Source organism: Onychomys torridus, chromosome X (assembly GCF_903995425.1).
Source record: "Onychomys torridus chromosome X, mOncTor1.1, whole genome shotgun sequence".
Classification (NCBI taxonomy): Eukaryota; Metazoa; Chordata; class Mammalia; order Rodentia; family Cricetidae; genus Onychomys; species Onychomys torridus.
Window position 1 is genome coordinate 87,815,821 of NC_050466.1, and position 15,171 is coordinate 87,830,991.

The window sequence follows — 15,171 nt, forward strand, 5'->3', positions numbered from 1 at the left end:
ATGGCCTAGGCCAGGCTTTGCTGAGGTCATCAAGGCCTGGCCCATTCACTCATTTTGTTTCATCAGGAGGAGCTCATGACTTGAATGGGCATCATTTCTAGGTAGCAGTTAGGGCTGGGGGTGGCGCTGTCACTGAAACAGAAAGGCATTAATGAAGTGTCATGCTAAAGGTCAAGGTGAGGCATCTTGTGAAGGTGTCAGAAGGGACAATAGGGACCTTGCACTCAATGACCTTACAAGGATGCTGGAATTACTTTAGGCAGTCTTATCTGAAGTCGTTGCAGGGGTGACTTCCCAAGGACTTTTCCAATAGAGGAACTGGAGTTCTTGGGAGGTGGCTGCTGAAAAGGAGAACTAGAAGGGTGAGGTGTTTATTTGCATTGCTATGACAGCAGATGAGAGAGACCTATTTTGGAGAAGAAACATTGCTTGAACAAGCACACAGTATACATCTGCTTCTCAACCCCCCACCATCATTCCAGGGCTTCTTGCTGAGTACAGTTCCTTCTCTGCACCAGGGACCTCTAGGAGCACAAGTTCTGGGTGCTGCCCATACTAAGGGAATGACAAACTTCTCCATTTCCCAGACACCAGCTGCACAGGCTAAAAGAAACCCCTCAGGCCCTGAAATAGTGACCCCTATCCCAGACAAATGCACTTACAGCTGCAAAGTTGTCTCCTTAGAATATCTGTGACAGGGAAGCCAGAGATACAGCTCAGTTGGTAGAGTGCTTGCCTAACATGCATGAAGCTCTGGGTCCAGTACGGAGCACAGCAAAAATGGGGTGTGGTGGGGCAGATGGTTAATCCAGTATTCAGAAGGCGGGGTTGGGGGGGAGGAGGTCAGAGTTCGTCATCCATGTCTACATACTGAGTTAAATAAAGAATATCTGTACAACGTTAACATACTAGTGCTGAGTCCTGGGAGGATAAGGGGAGAGAGGAATATCTTTTAGTGGGTGACAGGAGAGGTTGCTATCTATGAAGCTGAGATGGGACTGCTCTCCCTTCTATTGATTTGGCTTCAAGTTTGAAAATGTTTATTGAAGAGCCCATGTTCTCAGGCCAGATGAAGGACAAGCCATCAGAAATTATGAGTATATATGGATGTGGTAATTGCAGCATCAAGGCACTGGCCCGGAGTTCCTTACAGATCCCATTGTGTGAGTTATGGCCAATTGCTTTGTCCCTAGAGTGCTGTCCACATCAGTAAAATGGGACTTCTTCCATAGACTCATATGGATCACAAGAAACAGTGCATTACAGACATCGAAGTTGTGATTATCAGTAGCACACACACTAAAACCGGAACAAGCCAGAGAAACTGAGCATGGTCTTGGCACAGGAATAGCAAAATGTTGAGCCTGCGCATGTGGCTCACACCTCAATCCCAGCATTCAGGAAGCAGGGACAGAGGTCCACAGATGATGGCTTCCAGGCTGGCCTAGTCATACAGTGAGAGCCTGTATCCAAAAAAAAAGTGTCAAAGTACTGAACAAAGTGAGGTGGTTTTTTGTTTGCTTGTTTGTTTGTTTGTTTTGATATTTCACTGATAGAATGAGCAGAAACCTTGATTTACTTATTATTTTTTTTGGTTGAATAGGCAGTACCTTCCTATTTGAAAATTCAAGAGTTTTACAAAACCAAAATGTCTTCTGGCGCTTGCCTCTCAATTACCAAACAATCATCTTGGAGATGACCACTGTTACCAGCTTCTTGGCTCCTCAATGAATTTTGATGGTCTGAAGAAAGCGAGCTGCTTGATAGGGTGGGGGGGGGGAGACGGGCGTGTGGAAGGGGTGCCAGAAGAGGAAATGGGGGGGCAGAAAACATGGGGTGCTAGAATCAGCATTTGTTTGGGTGTCAGTCTTCACCCCACCCCCTATGCTGGAACTACTCTTAGGAAAAGCCTTCCGGTCTAGGAATCTCAGTAATGCCACGTGCTCCTGAGTAGAGGACAGGACCAGCCAGAGACTTTTTAGAAGCAAAAAAAGCCAAAATAGTGCCTCAAATCTGACAGTTGTCTACGATTTACACAAATAATCTGCTTATTAGGGTGAGTCAACCAAAGAATTCTCAGAGACGGTATTGCTTTCCTCTGTTCCATGGGCAGAGGAAAACTTGGTATGAGAGAGTTCATGGGAGCTCTTGTTTTGGTCTTACCTTAACAAAGGGCAAGAGGAGTGTCCAGCTTGCTTCACTCAGGGGGACTGCCCAGGACCCCTGTTATTGTGATCCTTCTGCAGGTCCCCTAGCACAATGCTCCCCAAACTTCACAGTTTTGTGAAGCAACCTTTGAATTTTTCCCCACCACTTCATCCTGTGTCATGGGTATTCAATCTCTTTCTCTAAATCAACCTTGTTTTCAATAACAAGGCCACTCTAAATAGTTAACATTTAGATTTAACATTAGATTTCATGGTACTAGTTATGTTTTTCCTGATATATGGTAAATGAAACCAATGGCTATTTAAATTCAAAGAGCCAACATACTGCAGGAAATCATCTCTGGCCAAAATACAGTTAACAGTGGAAAATATAGAATATGGGAATAGGAACTAGTGGGTCACGAGTGGAGTCCTTGGGGCCTTGGCTGTATTTAAGCTTTCAGTGTCTGTCCGTTTCCTCTAAGGCCTTCCGCCATGTTTTTTGAGCATGGATTGTTTCTGTGATGGATATATTTCTGGAACCTAACAGGAACCCACTTCCTTCAAATAAAACCATAATTCAAACCAGCCTCCAATACTTGATGGGGTGTGTGTGTGCTGGCAGAAGATCTCTATTTTGTTTTTGGTTTTGGCTTTGTCCTTTGCCAGCCCTGTAAGTTTAGGCTTCTTCCTTCTCCTCTCTGGGTCTAAGTGTCCCTAGCTATAAAATCAATTAGTCTTCACTAAAGCACCACTAAGGTATATGAAAATCAGTGCCTGCAATTGCAGACTCCACACTTCTATAGAAGCCATTAGCTCCCCTATCCAGTAGCCTGCAGGGATGAGAGGGGCCAAATCCTCTGTAAGGCCCCTTGCTCATACTGCACAAAGCTCCTTTGTTGCCCACAGCCATTCAGAGCCTCTCTCCAGGCTCCTGCTGAAGTGGCTGCAGCAACCTGGGGGGTAATACTTTGCCTGTAACCAGAGCTCCTACTCCCAACCCGACTGGCTCCAGTCTGGCTGCAGGCTTGTCTTCTATACTGGACTCTGCCTATCAGCTGTCCAGTACCCTCCCTCCAATTCTGAGGGGTACGATAGCCTATGTAAAAGGTAGAAAATAGAAACAGATTTGTCCATTTAAATACATAAATTCAAGATGCTATAGGGTGTCACCTCTCAAATTCAGAAGGGCAGGAGAGTAAAATGCCAAGCATATGAAAATCATCATCATCATCATCATCATCATCATCATCAACAACAACAACACAACTCAGACCACTTCCTTCGTTTGAAAAGGACTAAATCATTCTTGTCACTGATTCCTGATAGATTCAGGCACTCCTTGTTTGCTATTTTGTTAAAAACATTCGCAGAGCATGCCTTCCTTATCGTTCAACAGATATCTTCTTCAGCAGCTTGGACGATCATAAACATCTACTTAGTTGCAGTGGTAGCTGGAACGGATTATCATTTGGGACAGGAAGTTTTTCAGCCATAATCTAAAGGCAGAAACACTGGCTCTCCGCCAAGGTGGAAACACTGGCTTTGAGCTAAGACACCCAGTGTCTAGTCCCATCTCTGCCATTAACTCCTTCTATGACAGAGAGTCAGTTGCTTTGACTGGACTTTGGTTTCATTACCTGGTCAATGAAAACCTTGAACCAAAAAAGTGATCGTGGTCTCCTGCATTTTGACTCTGAGTTGTCTCCTATGTCCCACTCCCATACCATCCTGCACCATGTCAGGAGACAGGCTGAAATGGGAGTAAGATTGGTGGAAAGGGAAGTTCAATGTTGTTTTAGGGGGAGTGTGGTAAGGGTTGTTTCAAGGGCTGTGAAGAATCACAAGTACTCTCTTTGAGGCCAAAGGTGCTGTGACACCTAACCTCTCAGTTAGTGTTGTCAAGAGTGCAAAACAGAGTTCATCTCAGGCTTGGAGATGCAAGTCAGATGAATGCACAGAAAGAGGCACAGTATGTACTTACCCATTTTCATAGCCCAAGCCAATCCAGAAGGTTAGAGGATAGAGGGGAATCGGAACTGTAGGTAGAGTGCCAGATCTAAGAAATATCTGGAAGGTGCTGTCAGCACTGTCACAGAAGGGCCTGTGGTTCCTTCAAACTCACCATCAGAGATGGCAGTTTGTCATCATTCCTCAGGAAACCTTCTCACCCAGGACTCCCTTTCTTGGTTAATGCAGCAGTAGCCACTCAACCACTCAAGCAAGACTCATGGGCATCACCTGGACTCCCTCGTCCTTCTTACTTGCTGCCATTAAGCCACTAAGTCATGCACAAGAGATCCCTCTGTAATGCTTCCTAAATCTGCCCCTTCTTTGCCACCCATGTCATCACAGCCCTCCATCTAGACCAACAGGAGCTCAGGCATGGATGGGTTTCATAAATGCTCTCTTTTCCACCAAGCTTTTTGTACCAATACAACTTTTCCCTTGTTCCTCCTCCTCTCCCTCCTCCTCCTCCTCTCCCTTCTCCTCCTCCTCCTCTTCTTCTTCTTCTTTTTCTTCTTCTTCTTCTTCTTCTTCTTCTTCTTCTTCTTCTTCTTCTTCTTCTTCTTCTTTTTCTTCTTCTTTTATTTATAGTACTGAGAATCAAACCCATGGCCACATCTGTTAGGCAAGTTCTCTGCCACTGAACTCTATTCTTAGCTTTGCCAGTTTGTCAAGCTACCATCTAGATGACATTCCCATGTTGCCTGTGTTTCCATTACAACATATTACCTTATCTGATATTATCTTCTTCTCTCATCTTTCCAATACACCATGAGCTCTTGTATACTATCTACATGCCCGACCTCTGTATTCCCAGACCTAAGCCCTGGACTTCACATAAACAGTGAATCTTCCAGGGACTGTCTTTATTTATTTATTTTTGATAGTATAGCCAAAGATCTTCTGGCAATAGGATTGGTGAATTTTTACACTTTCTTTCCTATAATTTCAGCTCTGAACTAGCTATTACAAATCAACAGAAAGCCCCCACTGGATTCAGATGGCAAAATATCCTAAGGCATGGCTTTGAGGGTGCAAAAGCCTCAATCAGTGGTGCAGATCCATGTGACACATGATTCCACTAAACGATTAGAACTTGGAGCTTGCACTACATCTTGAGATAGGAAGAGCCATTAAAAAAACTGGAGGTCTCTGAAGATATCATTTGGAGTATTGAGTTTTCCACACAAAAGCAAATGTTAGGGAGTATAGATAAACCTAGTGTTCAGGTGCTAGCTGGCTCCTTTTTTATACCATTCCTGCTGTCTGCCCACTTTGGTTCTGACCAAACCCTTTAGGTATGGTGAAACCTTTAAAATTCCATACTCAGTTCAAAGGCCTCCCCCTTCTCTTCCTCCTCCTTCTCCTATGCTATTTTGAGATAGAGTCTAAATATGTAGTTCAAGATGGCTCAGGCTTGCAGGAATTCATATGCCTTTGCTTCTTGAGTGTTAAGATTTCAGACACCTGCTATTATGCCCAGTGAATGTTATTGAGTCTGAATTGGGTGTAAACCAACTTCTACTTATTAATCCTATTTTTACCCCTTGGAGTTTCGTGAGAATGGTATATTCCTTCTTCTCTATGAGTGTGGCATTTTCACTTTTCTGGTGTTTGGGGTCGAGGGGGGCCTTATTGCTGTGTAGACCAATGTGCTCATTAAAGTTGGCAACTTAAAACCCAACATAAGTGACTGCAGAAGAACATACAGCTAGCTAGGTGAGCGGTGAACTAGGCGCATGCCCACTCTTCTACAATGTTCTCAGACTGTCTTCTCCCAGAGGCAATAGCCTTGATTGTAAGATAACTTGCCACAGTCCCTCTGACCCTCCCCAGCTAGCCTCCTGATGGACAGGGAGATCAAGCGCCGGGCTGTTGATTGCTCTATGATGGATGCCCTGGCTTGGTCTGCTGTAGAAAAGCAGGGCAAACTGGTGTCAGAAGCAGATTTGACCCTTGCCACAACCTGAGTTCTGTTTCTTATTACGCGTCTTCTCCTGGGTCTGAATCTACTCAAACGGCCCTCCCCCCTTGCACAGGACAGCTCAGGGCCAGCTCTCCGAGTCCCTATCTGTCTGTTTGCTGGAGGTTCCTGCTGTGTGGCCTTCCACATCCCAAATCCAGAAACAGGAAAAGTTGATTTGGTTTGCGTTTTTGAAGAGAAAAATGAAAACATAGGAAGTGGTGTTCCTGGGAACACAAGCTTCCAACCCTGTGTCCATCTGTCCCTGGAGCAGGATAGCTTAGGGCATACATTCCACAGAGAAAGGGAATGGCCTCCCATATTAAAAACCCAACAGGGAGCCCTTTAGGGTTTGGAAAGAGTAAAAGGCCAGCCAAAAGGAAGGGCCATTGGTTGAGACTCTCCAGCCCTTGTGCACACCCCATCCTCATTTGCAACTATCATTCTTATCTATCAATGTTATTGACACATTTGACCCTCAGCAATGCCCTACTCTCTTTAAGCTATGGCTAAAGAAAGAGTTGGACTTCTCTCTTGTCTGAGGATAGCCAAAGTATTCATTCACTTAGAACCTTCCCTTAAGACCTAAGAGGGAATAGACAGTAAGTACACACAAAAGCAACAGTGTCTAGGCATTTCGAAGTACAAGCTTCTTGCTTTTAGAAAGCCAATGCAGGGAAGTACCTTGCCATCCCCTAACTGTCTCCTAAGATAATCACTTGGCCCCTCCTGAAGAGCTGCTGTGCATTTGCCTGGCTTTGCCATCGCGACTCTACCACTGAGAAGTGAGTACCAGCATGTTTCCCTACCAGTTACTAATAGAGCCAATGCATAAGGGTGAATTAGAAAAACAGAAAAAAAAAAAGTCCAACATTCCTGGACCTCTAGGTCTTTTGTACTTCTGGTTTCTGGGCTGAAAAACGGGAATAATCCTTAGGTAGCTTTCAGGGTAGAAATGTAGTTGCCTTTGAGTCTCAGAGAAATAGAAAACCAGCCCTGAAAGAAAACCAGCCCCGCCCACCTCTGGAGTTTGTCTAGGCATGCATGTCACTAGGGTATCACTGCATATGCACACAGAACCTCTTTACCAAAATCTTAGATTTTGCAGTAGGACAGGACCATTATCACATAAAAATATACTATCATCTCCCCTGAGGCCAAAGGAGACAGAAACTTTATGGAGGATGCTTCCAAGTCCATCCATGCACTTATGGTGGCTTGTTTCTCCTAGAGGATCTGGGGCAAAACATCATTTCACTTTGCTTGGTCTTTGGGGGAGACAGGAGCTTTAGTACAAAAGCTGAGTGAAGTGCTGAGCTCCCTAGGAATAGCAACTTTGTCTCAGATCTCTCTGTAACCTCACGTCTGATGTAGAGCCAGCAGACACAGGGAGAACACTTGGGAACTATTTCATCATCCTGCACCCATTCATCTATTTGTCAGAGGTGGAAGAGGATGGGAGGCAGAGACACAGCAACAGTCTAAGGAGTTCCCTTATCCTTTAGGCTCACTTTACCTCCACTTAGGTAAAGTTGGATCCTTGATTTTGCTGCGGAAAATAATTTCGGACAGCATAGTGCAGGAAGTGAGGAGATCTTCACTGTAAGCAAAAATGAATGTTCCTGCTTGTGAGATTCCCAGGAAATACCCAGAGGAGTAAGGCCATCTGGACTCAAGGGTATACATTCGTAGGCCTTAAGCATAGTTAATTACTATGTTAGCATTTTCATTTGAAAGCCATATAATTCTATATAAAAGAAACATTGTCTCTATGTGGGCAATGTTCACAGCAAATGTTACTTGTGCTGGAATTTCTGATTCTCCCCTGACCAATATCAACCAGACTCCAGAGTGAGAGATGCCTTTTTATCCCTGGATTGGCACAGTTTTCCTGTTTTTCTATCCTTCCTTACAATTAGCTATGCGTCTTTGCATCCTTGCTACAAAACAAGAAAAAAAAAAGAGTAACTCTAGAATGGCAAGAGAATTTAGACAGTGCTGGGTCTGAATGTTGGCTGTCAGCCCGGTGACACCTCTCTGAGCCTTAGTTCTCTTACTTTTTTGTTTGTGGCCAAGACTCATCTGGAACTCATTTTGTAGTCCAGGCTGCCCTTGAATCTTTGTGTCTTAGCCTTCTGAGCACTTGGATTAAGGCATGCACCACCACCCTGGTATTTCTTGACATTTTCCAATGGAGGACCCATTGCTCTGCTTTTAGATTGTAGGACCTAAGTGTGAGCATGGGAATTAGAGTGCCTTATAAGCTTGCAGACAAGACATAGTGATACTTATGTAATGATGCTTAAACTACCACCCTCACTAGCTCAGGCAGCAGAGTGGCTGTAAGGAGAGAGTTAGTCTTCCATCCAGAAATCTGACTTGAAATTGCAAAAGCATCAGCTGAAGTTCAAGGAATGAATGCCCAGGCCTCTGGGACAGAGACTGCATCTGTTCAATCAGGATTCCAGAGCCCCAACCTCACTCCAGGGAGGTCATAGCATGCAGGCCAGAGAGAAACTGCTGGTAGAGTGATGGGGAAGGATAAGAAATGCCTTGTGATTTCAGGTCTCTGCAGACCAGATGTGCTTTCCTTCTCATATCTGCCAGTAAGCACCTTTGAAAACACCCAGTGAGCAGGCTGGTCTAAAGTACAACCAGGCAGGATGTGTTGACTTCACTCCTAACAACCCCTGTGACCTTCGGCAGATCCCTGTTCTCTCTGGGCCCCAATTTCCGAATAATTCAAATGCGACGATTGGAATCTGTGGTTTTTAAGGTTCTTTTTGTGGCTACTTTGTTTCTAGGATCCTTTGGTGAAAAGGGATTTGGCCTTGACTTATCAAAACTGTGTTCAATCTGATCGTCAGATACTATGATATAAAATCCTGGATGCTAGTAGAAAATGGCAAAAAGCAGTTGGAGGAGGGGCCTTGACTAGTCCCGATAATCCCTTCTATTTGTGTCCTAGTTGAACTGGTCCAGCTTGAGCTACCCAGGGAAAACTGAAGGACATAAGGATCAAAGCAGGTGTTTCCCAAGCCTGGGGCTCTGACACAGGTACCACAATCTAACATGAAGGAAGGAAAGGAAACAGGAAATCCTACGCACTCTGTGGGCCTAATTGTTCAGGAAGAATTCCTTTGCAGGCCTGTTGTCCCAGAAGTTAGCCACCACTGCTGAGTGAGAATGGTGAGCTTTGCAGAGTCCAGGATTCTGGATGTCCCTTCCCCCATGTCAGTCTGTTTAGACCTTTGCCGTTCTTGGAAGCCTATCTCAAACATTGTCTTCTCCCTCTTCCAAATTCCCAGCATACTATTTATCTGCTGTATCACATGGGTCGTATTCTGTTTTGTGTTTGAGCTATCTTCTTTCATATATAGATTGAGTAAAATACGTGCTCTAGTTCAAAACTCAAACTGAGTATCTATCTGGCTATCCAATAGATAGCCCAAGTTCCAAAACCCCTTACTCTCCCACTTTCTGAAGTTAGCCACTGTTACAGAGTCTCTCTCTCTCAATCTCTCCCTCCTGCCTCTCTCTCTCTCTCTCTCTCTCTCTCTCTCTCTCTCTCTCTCTCTCTGTGGCAAGTCATCCTCTGACCCCCACACACCCACTATGGTACTTGTTCATGCATGCAAGCACGTTAAGTGTGTGCTCATGCGTACACACATGCACACACTGAATAAATGCAAAAGTAAAAAGATGTATCTTTTAAAAGACAATACAAAAGTTTGTTGAGCCTGGGGCCCAAACCTATAATCCCAGATAGCTGGAGGCTGAGGCAGGAGGATTGCAAGTTTAAAGCTAGCCTAGGCAATTTAATAAGATCCTGACTCAAAGTAAAAAAGAAAATACACAAAGAAAAAGAGAAAAGAAAAGAAAGGAAGGAAGGAAGAAAGAAAGAAAGAAAGAAAGAAAGAAGTGAAGGAAGAAAGAGAGAAAGAAAGGCTAACTGAGTAGATAGCTCAGCTGTACAGTGCTTGCTTAGCATGTATGATATTTTGGGTTCTGTCTCCAGTACCTAAAAAAAAAAAAAAACAAGAGCAGGAGGTTTTGAATGGAACCCTGGCTCTGGAGTCAAAACACTCTGGGGTTAAGGTCTGGCTACCCTTGCTGTCAAATCAACTTGAGTGAATATTGTCTCCTCTTTGATCTGTAAATGGGATAACCGTTCCTATCTCACTATCTCACAGGGTTGCTGTAAAAGCAAACCAGATGAAAGCATCTTGGGAACTGCAAGGGGCTCTCTATTAATCTCCGTGTTGTCTCTGCCCTTTGAAATAGAAACCTCAGCCCATCGGGAGCTCTGTCCCCAGTGCTGCCCGCCCCCCAGCCCCGAGTCTTGTGCAGAGCAGGCAGCTGGTGATCCTGGGGAATGCAGGACAGCACCTCCGGGTTATGTGCTACACACCTAGGGCTGCTGTTGCTCTGCCACTGTCTAGTTCCAGACTCATAGCGCCTTGACCTTTTTTTGAAGCTAAACCTAGCAGAGGGGACCATTTTTCTAAAATTGCTTGGCTTGTCAAATATTGCTGCTCCACCAGGTGGGCACTGGCCTGGCCTTGTCCCCGAACACTTTCATCGCTTGGAAATTTCTGCAAGCCTTGTTTCCACTTTCTGTCTCCCTTCTGTTCCTCGGCTTCTGGCTTCAATGGATTCTTTCAAAGTTGCCTGCCCCCCCCCCCAAAAAAAAGAAATGCTAGTCGTATAAAAGAAGGAGAAAGATATGGGGAAGAATATGCAGTATCCTAACAACGCAGATATAAAACTTCTGGCAAGGAGTGGTAGAAAGTGCCTCAGATGTCAAGCATTCCAACCTACCTCTATCAGTCCCTTTTAACAGTTAACAAACAGATGGGGAAACCGAGAGACCTGGAAAGATAAGGGACTTGTCCAGACAGAGAGCAGCTTGGATGGCAGGGTGAGGTGGGAAGGGGCACGTCTCTGCAATGTACTTGTAGGGTGAGAGGTTAAAATTGAGGGACCTAGCCTGGGGGAGGTAGGTGGGACTGGAATAGAGATGAATGTGGCTAGTGAGGAGGAAGAATCAATCAGGGGAGGCAGCCGGACCTGCTGCAAAATTTCCCCTGGAAGAGGTGGGAATAGAGGAGGGCTGTGGTGTAGTGAGTTATTATGAATCTTGCTAAGCAAGAGAGGGAGGAGAGAGGAAGATAAAGGGAGAGGGGCCAGAAAAAGGAGTGGAAAGGGAAGGGGGTAAGCTAAGCTGGGAGAACGGGGGGCGATCTGGAGTAACAGATCAGCACAAGCTGAAATGGAGAAAATGTGTAGAGTCCTGCACTGTGGGTACATCTAGCCCCCGGCGAAGATCCCACCGCAACTGCTGCTTGTTTCTTCTAGGCTCTGAAAAAACGTCAACTGGTCCTCATCATCCTAACCACTCAGCACATCCCCACTATAGGCTATTTGGAGAAATGACCTAAGGCTTAGGCTTTGCCTCAGCAAATCTGGCACACCAACGAGAGGGAGTAGTATATCATGTAGCCTTGCTTGGTTGCCAGAACAAGCCCTACGTTACCCCCAATCTCTTGGGTTTGAGTACCAGCTGCATCCCTCCTTCACTAAGTGACCTTGGCCAAATCGCCAAAGTTCTCAGTGCCCGGGTGACTGTATTTCTCAAACAAGGGTAATAGACTTCAGAGGTGCTAAAGGACCACCAAAGAAGTGGGTCCAAGGTTAGTGTGTGAACAGTACCTGGAACATCATTAGTGCTCAAAAATGGCAAGTGGGCCAGGGACATAGCTCAGGAGGTAAAGGCACTTGCTGCCAAGCCTGACAACCTGAGTTCAGTCCCCAGAATGACACGGTAGAAGGGGAGACCCAATTCCAAGTTGTCCTCTGATTGCCACACAGCTGCACCTCTCCAGAAACAAACAAACAAACAAACAAACAAACAAATAAATAAATGCGATTTTAGAAATGGTGGGAATCACTGCTACATGCTGGGTTCAATGGTAAGTCAGGAGACAACTGATGCTCAAGTGCAGGAGCTGACAGCTAAAGTTGGGCATAGTGATGCAGGCCAGAGGCTGAGGCAGGGGGATTTAGAGTCTGAGGCTAGTCTTAGCTACACAGTGAGACCCTGTTTCAAAAACGAACCCAAACTCTTCTTACTACAAAGAATAATGCTAGGTAAATGTCAATAAGCTACTTTAATTCTTTTTCTATGAAATGTACAAATCTCTGGGTCTGATGGGGCAGTGGTGTTTCTTGTCACCCTATATAAACACTTGAACACTTTAATCAATATCGTCTTCATCTTTTAAGGATCCCAGTATTTTTTTTCTCAAAATCTGTTTAATGGAATGACATAACTAATAAGTCTGACTTGCAAAAAAAGGTGAATCCAACTCAACACACACACACATACTCAGAGAGAGAGAGAGAGAGAGAGAGAGAGAGAGAGAGAGAGAGAACTCTTAACCACTGAGCCCTCTCCCTAGCCTCTTGTTTTTGTTGTTTTGAGACAGGGTTTCACCATGTTTCCCTGCCTGGTCTGGAACTCACTATGTAGACCAGGCTGACCTTCAAGTCACAGAGATCCTCTTTCTTCATAGTAGTAGAATTAAAGGCATGTACCACTGTGTCTATTGACTTTAAATTTTTTCTTTGATGGAGACTCTCCCCAAACCCATCAAACTGAGTCCTAAATGAACCCACTATATAACACAGATCCAAATAATATGCTCTTGATGGAGACAAGGTGAGATAGGCATAGGGTTCAGCTTTTCCTAGTTCTTCCCTGACCCAGTTCCCCCATGGTAATCCTGATGCTGTAATGAAGATATCACAGCCCAGAGAGGGCAAGTAATGGAACCAGAACCACAGTCAATAGCAAGTGGGCAGAGTGGGATATAGGTGGCGCTAATAGGCTTGGAGGACAATAAGTTGGACATAGAGAAGACCTTCCTTGGGTAAGATAGAATACAGAACAGACACCCCAAGGATTTGGTAGAGAAAAGATAGGAAAAGGGTGAGCAGGACAGAAGGGAGGTGTCTGAGTGTCATGAGCCTCATTGGATAGGTTTATCTTACTGGGCCACCTCAAACTTCAAGACAGCAAGCCAAGGACCTCTCCTTGTTCCTCTCATGTTGGGACAAGGGATGTAGTTCTGAGGGATGCAGTCAAGCTGAGCCTAGATCCCACCCTTAGTCTTTTTAATTGGGCTCTTGGCCCAAATTGACATTTTCACAAGGCTCTGCCTCCAGGGCTCCAGAAGTTTGAAAGCCTGACTTCCACGTTATATTTTAAAGGAAGCACAGGCCTTGGGGGGAAGCCTGGCATTCCATCTTTTCCACCACTGATGTATGTCTGTGCCTCTAACTGGCCAGGTGGCCAGGATGTTCCATCACCTGCTAGTCATCTGAGAACCTATGAGTTGCTGGCTTTTAATTCCAGGACTTCAACATGAGTTAGCTGGAGACATGACCCAGGGAGAAATTATGGGATAAATTCTCCTAATATAGTTTGGGGTTTCTGTGGAATCAGTTCTTCCTAGCAGATCTCTGGAGCCACTGAGGTGTAGTGAGAAACCTAGAACACTGAATCTGGGGCCCGGGGCCAGGCAAAGGCACAGACTGGGTACAAGACTGGGAATGGTTTGCTTCTCTTGGAGTGGGCCTCAGAGCCTTCCTCTGGACCAGGAGATATGGATCTGCTGCTCACCAAAGATGCCAGCTCCAGGCTGGCCTGCTCTGTAGGCTCTGTACCCCCAGTGTCCACTTATACATTGGCTTTGAATCCCAGAAGAGCATATGAAGGGATGGGCTGCCAAGTAGGCTTCACAGTTAAAGGTGGGAGGTAGATTGTTTTAGTTTCAGGCTGCAAAACCAAAGATCTTGTCCATGGCCAGGCTACTTGCTTAGACAGACAGGATCTAGAAACCTGAGCCAGATTTCAGGGTATGTGCTACTTGTGTCTCGGTGCTATCCCTGTCACGTGGTAAACAGAAGACAAGGGGCTTCTCCAAGTTGTGATTGAGGTCAAGGCCAGGGAGTGTGGATCGGAATCAGGGTCACCCGTGAGAACATGCTGGCACTACTTCCTAGACAAACACAGGAAGATTTAGTGGGCATTGGAACTGAGCACCCTGCTCAGTGCAGGAGCAAGAAGTAATGAGGTGGGGATAGGGATGCACTTCCTGTTGACGTACACATCTGACTGATGCTCTTGTGTTTGATCTACCTGCTAGTTGAGGTACACTCTGCCACTGACTATTAAGTGCCAACCCCAGCTTGACTTCCCGTACTTAACAAGGCCTAGAATAGTGATATGACACATCCATTGAAGCTAGTGTCTGCATCCAAGGCTTCTTGAGAGTTGCAGTCCTTAGAGGCCACTTTCTCCAGCACTGGAAAAAAAACACTATACTCGTATGCCCTTTGGCTGCCTATTCAATAACCATCTAAGGCAGAAATTCTCAACCTTCCTAATGCTGCCATCCTTTAATACAGTTCCTCATGATGTGGTTACCCCACCATAAAATTATTTTCATTGCTACCTCATAACTGTAATTTTGCTACTGTTATGAATCGTAATGTAGATATCTGATAAGCAGGATATCTGTTACGTGACCACCCCCCACCCCAGAGGGGTCGTGACTCACAGGTTGAGAACGTCTGATCTAAGGTTTAACTGCAAAAGCTGAGGTATTCTCCTTTTGTTTTGCTTAAGACAGGGCAAGCTACTGAGTGTCTACAATTGGGACATAGACATTCCAGGCAAGGCTGAAGAAGGCCTGAGACTCACCATTGGAAAGGTGTGGCACACCACTGGAAGGGACACTAATCCTGCAGGTCCTTCTGGGTCAGGTTATTTTCCGTTCACAAGTGCTCTGCCTACCCATTCTCCCAAGGCCTATACCACCGGGGGTGGGGAGGGGGAAGGGAATCTGCTTTCTGGGTGAAGAAACCTAGGTTTAGTAACTTGCCAAAGGTTAGATAACTACTGTGTGGTATAGCCAGGACTCAAGCCCAGAGCTGTACCCAAACCCCCCCTTTACTTTTCCACAAAGTGCATTTGGCCAGCCAGGAGAG

General features: G+C 45.4%; 1 protein-coding gene across 1 annotated transcript in view; it reads left to right on the forward strand.

Moving 5' to 3' along the window:
* Stard8 (StAR related lipid transfer domain containing 8) overlaps positions 1-15,171 on the forward strand; it is a 77,939-nt gene that overhangs the window by 17,317 nt on the left and 45,451 nt on the right. The window lies entirely within an intron of this gene.